This window comes from Zootoca vivipara, chromosome 6 (assembly GCF_963506605.1).
Source record: "Zootoca vivipara chromosome 6, rZooViv1.1, whole genome shotgun sequence".
NCBI lineage: Eukaryota > Metazoa > Chordata > Lepidosauria > Squamata > Lacertidae > Zootoca > Zootoca vivipara.
The window spans coordinates 5,108,483-5,114,482 of record NC_083281.1 but is presented as its reverse complement, the minus strand read 5'-3'; positions in this window follow the sequence as shown (position 1 = coordinate 5,114,482).

The following is a 6,000-nucleotide window of genomic DNA, read 5'->3' as shown; positions in this document are numbered from 1 at the left end:
AGTACTTGTGAGAATTGATGGGGTAAGCGTCTCATCAGAAGAGCATTGTCCTGGTCCAGACAGACCTGGGGGGCTCCTTTGGTCTGATCAGCCTGAGCTTTGCTGGGACACACCTAGGCTCTGCCTTTGCTGAGACAACATCTTCTCAAGCTGGGAGCTGTCCAGGGTCCTGCCTTGCTAGAGACTCTGCTGTGGATCCTCACTGCTTCTATAGACCTCAAATTCCAATAGAACAAATAATTGCACCCCAACAGCTGCCAGGGGAGGTGCTCCAGGACATTGCGGACTACACTGGCCCTCACTGGTTGAAGACCTATGTCCTATGTTTTGAAGGTGTCAGCCTATCTAAGCTTCCTCCTTAAGCTGCAAAGGGATGGCACTATGCCGAAGTCACAAATGTGAGGAAGGAAGGATAATATCTAATAAATACATTTTATTATATATATTTATATTTTCTAGAAAAATAGCACTGGCTGGCATATTGACAAAACTCTTCCAGCTTCCTACGAGAAGAATCCTCGGCACAGTGGGGGGGTTGATCTGCTTCCAAATGTCACCCTGAAGCTTCGTTCTGGCAGGGGGGTGGAGAATCTGGGTGTCAGCTGTCAATCTGGTTATTGTTCAGACTTGGTCTGAGCCTTGACGCTCTCTCTCTTGTCTGGGAAATGAGCCGCTCCTAGCTCAACGACGCCCTCCTCACAACAGCACCTCGGTGCATAATAAAAGTGTCGCGTCGCATCGCGGCAGGGAGCAATTAAAAATAGCATCCCGTTGAGACACCCCAGCCATGAGCAGGCATCTTGATGGCACAGCCAGCGGGGGGGGGGCGGCAGGGCAGGGGGCAAAGAGAGGTATCGGCAAAGCTGCCGCGTTTCAAAACACTTGCTTATTTGTTTCTCTCTCACCCCCCCCTTCCCAAATTACACACAGCCATTTGCAGAGCTTTCAACGAAAGGAACAGTCTGCATGTTTATAAAAAGGCAGTTTTGCTCCGGGATCAAACTGTTTACCCCACCCTCCCCCCGTGCGCGCGCTGAAAGCAACGAATCTGTGTCTGGGGTCTGCCAGCACCACGCACAACCGGTAACAGGGTTTGAGAAATGACCAGGCCATCGGCTCAACTGACCAAGCTGCTTGATAGGTGACACAGAAGGTTCACAAGCATTCCAACCTGTGAGAGGGAAGGGTTTACTTTGTGGGATACCGGCACATTTTTAAGACTGGATAGAAAGAGAGGATTTGCCAGGGTGCGGAATAGCACTCAGATCATATCTGAAGGAGCGTCTCTACCCCCATCGTTCAGCCCGAACACTGAGGTCTAGCTCCTTTTGTCGGTTCCCTCCCTGCGAGGAATGAGGTTACTGCAAAGCAGGCAGAGGGCCTTCTCGGTGGTGGTGCCCGCTCTGTGGAACACCCTCCCATCAGACATCAAGGAAATAAACAACTACCTGACTTTCAGAAGACATCTGAAGGCAGCCTTGTTTAGGGAAGCTTTTAATGTATTATGTTTTAACGTGTTTTTAATACTCTGTTGGGAGCCGCCCAGAATGGCTAGGGAAACCCAGCCATCATCATCATCATCATACAGGCTAGTGCTCCAGGCTTCAGGTGGTAGGAAGGGAGAGGACCAGGGCAACGAAAGGGCTATGTTTACCTACGAGATTGCCTTACACCACATGTGCCCAATTGGCACCACTACAGGTGCAACATGATACCCGTTCTGTATTCGTAAGAACATGGTCGTCTAGTGTCATGGACTGGTTGGAGGCAGAGGGATGGTGGGAGGAACCAGCTGGAGAACCCCTAAGAATAATAATAATAATAATAATAATAATAATAATAATAATAATTCATTTACACTCCACTCACCTGGCTGGGTTCCCCCAGCCACTCTGGGCAGCTCCCAGAATAATGGATTCTCTTGAATATTGGGATTTTTGGCAGAGAACCCCTTTGGTAAGACGAATGGTAAGTAGGCACTTGAACCTCATTATGTTTTTAATTCCTCAGCAGACGCCTGTCTTTAATACCATATCTCAAAGGTGAGAACGATGAGCATGCTACAATTAGCAGCTCCTAATCAGAGGAAGCTCTGTTTACTATTGAACTTCACGCAACGAGATCAGAAGGATGTTTGTGTTTCAGGGAATTCGTGAAACGCTTGGGTTTTTCACGGAACTGGAAATTGCAGCGGGAAATTTGAAGAGCGGAGTTTCCAACGGGGCAAATTAGGAAAAAATGAGCAAATGCTATTCTAACATCCTTTACCATAGCTGCCAAGTTTTCCCTTTTCTCGCGAGGAAGCCTATTCAGCATAATGGAAAATCCCTTAAAAAAAGGGATAACTTGGCAGCTATGCCTTTACTCCAGCAGCAAGATGGATATGGGTCTACTTTGCAGGGTTGCTGTAGCCCAAGTCTCTCTCAGCCACAATCCTGGTTCTAATGGGGACAGATTTCACTTGCATTGGCATCAAAAGAGTGATTCCTCCCCCCTTTATTTAATGTTGGCTAAGTCAGGGTTGAATGTTGTTGGTGTTCGGTCGTTTAGTCGTGTCCGACTCTTGGTGACCCAATGGACCAGAGCACGCCAGACACTCCTGTCTTGCACTGCCTCCCGCAGTTTGGTCAGACTCATGTTGGTAGCTTCAAGAACACTGTCCAACCATCTTGTCCTCTGTTGTCCCCTTCTCCTTGTGCCCTGCATCTTTCCCAACATCAGAAGAAGAAAAAGAAGAAGAGTTTGGATTTGATATCCTGCTTTATCACTACCCGAAGGAGTCTCAAAGCGGCTAACAATCTCCTTTCCCCTCCTCCCCCACAACAAACACCCTGTGAGGTGGGTGAGGTTGAGAGACTTCAGAGAAGAGTGACTAGCCCAAGGTCTCCCAGCCGCTGCATGTGGAGGAGCGGAGACGCGAACCCGGTTCCCCAGATTACAAGTCTACCGCTCTTAACCACTACACCACACTCGCACTCACATCAGGGTCTTTTCCAGGGAGCCTTCTCTTCTCATGAGGTGGCCAAAGTCTTGGAGCCTCAGCTTCAGGATCTGTCCTTCCAGTGAGCACTCAGGGCTGATTTCCTTCAGAATGGAGAGGTTTGATCTTCTTGCAGTCCATGGGACTCTCAAGAGTCTCCTCCAGCACCATCATTCAAAAGCATCCATTCTCAGCCTTCTTTATGGTCCAGCTCTCACTTCCATACATCACTACTGGGAACACCATAGCTTTAACTCTACGGACCTTTGTTGAATAGATCACACTTTTTTTAGCACAGAAGAATGGCCATGGATGCCCATCTTATTGCTCCTGAGTGGACACAGCACTCTGCAATCACACCTACACCAAAATTGTGTAGAGATTGTTGGTTTTTGTGGAGTAGCAATCACATCCCTGGCAATCCAATATAGAAGGCTTGACAGCAATCTGAACTCTGTCTCCAGAAAGTAACACTACCACTTGCTTGTCTGCGGCTGGCGGCGAAGCCTAAAAACACCCTTTATAAATAAATAGCCTTTGTAAAATCGCCTTTATTTTTTTTAAAAAAAAACAATAACCTTTTTTAAAGCAAAACAACCCAATTATGCTTTCATGCTGAAGTGGTCCGAAGATGCAGAATCAAGGGAGGGCACCCCCCCCCCAATTTTGTTTGAAGCAGTATCAACAGCCAAACTATTATTTGAGCGAGGGGCCAGGAGTATATTTTGAAAAAATCAATAAAAATGAATGAATTCCTATGCCCCACAAATAACCCAGAGATGGAGTTTAAATAAAAGGGCACATTCTACTTGTGTAAAAACACGCTGATTTATCAATGACTTGGGTGATGGGCTTGAGGGCATCCTGAGCAAGTTTGCAGATGACACCAAATTGGGAGGGGTGGCTAATACCCCAGAGGACAGGATCACACTTCAAAATGACCTTAACAGATTAGACAACTGGGCCAAAGCAAACAAGATGAATTTTAACAAGGAGAAATGTAAAGTACTACACTTGGGCAAAAAAAATGAAAGGCACAAATACAGGATGGGAGACACCTGGCTTGAGAGCAGTACATGTGAAAAGGATCTAGGAGTCTTGGTAGACCACAAACTTGACATGAGTCAGCAGTGTGATGCAGCAGCTAAAAAAGCCAATGCAATTCTGGGCTGCATCAATAGGAGTATAGCATCTAGATCTAGGGAAGTAATAGTACCACTGTATTCTGCTCTGGTCAGACCTCACCTGGAGTACTGTGTCCAGTTCTGGGCACCACAGTTCAAGAAGGATACTGACAAGCTGGAACGTGTCCAGAAGAGGGCAACCAAAATGGTCAAAGGCCTGGAAACAATGCCTTATGAGGAACGACTTAGGGAGCTGGGTATGTTTAGCCTGGAATGTTAAGGGGTGATATGATAGCCATGTTCAAATATAGAAAAGGATGTCATATAGAGGAGGGAGAAAGGTTGTTTTCTGCTGCTCCAGAAGCAAGAAAGAAAGATTCCACCTAAACATTAGGAAGACCTTCCTGACAGTAAGAGCTGTTCGGCAGTGGAATTTGCTGCCAAGGAGTGTGGTGGAGTCTCCTTCTTTGGAGGTCTTTAAGCAGAGGCTTGACAGCCATATGTCAAGAATGCTTTGATGGCGTTTCCTGCTTGGCAGGGGGGTTGGACTGGATGGCCCTTGTGGTCTCTTCCAACTCTATGATTCTATGATTCTATGATTCCCAGAGCGTCCACGGGTCAGAATTAGAAGGCGATTGGGCCCGATCCGGCCCATGGGTCTTTCTTATCTTGCTTACCCATGGAAAGGACTTGTGCAGAAACTATGGTTCCAATCTGGACTTGGACATGAAGCCTGCTAGGTGACCCTGGGGGGGGGGGAGTCCCTGCTTTTCTCTCAGCCTGACTTACCTTACAGGGTCATTGTGGGGGTAAAATGGGGAAAGCTATCTGAATACGCCACCTTGAGTTCTTTGGAAGCGAAATGCAACAACAACAATCATTATAATAATAATTTATTATTTGTACCCCGCCCATCCGGCTGGGTTTCCCCAGCCACTCTGGGCGGCTCCCAACAGAATATTAAAAACAATGAATACCCCGAGGTAGTGCGATGGCCCAATCCAAAGTGCTGGTTTTGACTTATAAAGCCTTAATCGGCTCAAGACCATAAATAAAAATGGCAAAGGGAGTTCCTGGTTCGAACCTCACCCCTGCTGTGAACTAAGTGGTCTTTAAACAAGCGGTCTGCTTTCAACACCAGGTCAATAATGCCGACTAAAAGCTGAGCACCAGCACAGGGAGATGGATTATCCGACATCCTGCTAGAAATGGGAGAGGTTTCAATTCAGTTTGCCTTCAAAACAAACCCACCTAATTTGCACTGTCAAGAAGAATCACAGAATTGTAGAGTTGGAACTGTCATTTAGAGAAATCCTTTGCAATGCAGGAATCTTACCTAATCTGTGAACCAAGCACAGCCACCCTTAACAATTTGCTCTTCTATAGGGGATTCTTTGGCTGTGATTCCTGCATTGCAGAGGGTTGGACTAGATCAGGGGTCTCCAAACTAAGGCCCCAGGGCCAGATGCGGCCCAATCGCCTTCTAAATCCGGCCCACGGACAGTCCGGGAATCAGCATGTTTTTACATGAGTAGAATGTGTCCTTTTATTTAAAATGCATCTCTGGGTTATTTGTGGGGCATAGGATTTCCTTCATATTTTTTTTCAAAATATAGTCCGGCCCCCCACAAGGTCTGAGGGACAGTGGACCGGCCCATGGCTGAAAAAGTTTGCTGACCCCTGGACTAGATTATTCGTGGTTTCCTTTCTACAATTTTGCAATTCTACAACTCTATGAATTTCGCAACGCAGTTCTCCAGGGGAAAGAATGAGTACAAAATTAATACACTCGGGTCCAAGTGTGCATTTGATACATAGGTAAAGGTAAAGGTACCCCTGACCACTAAGGGACACAGGTGGCGCTGTGGGTTAAACCACAGAGCCTAGGGCTTGCTG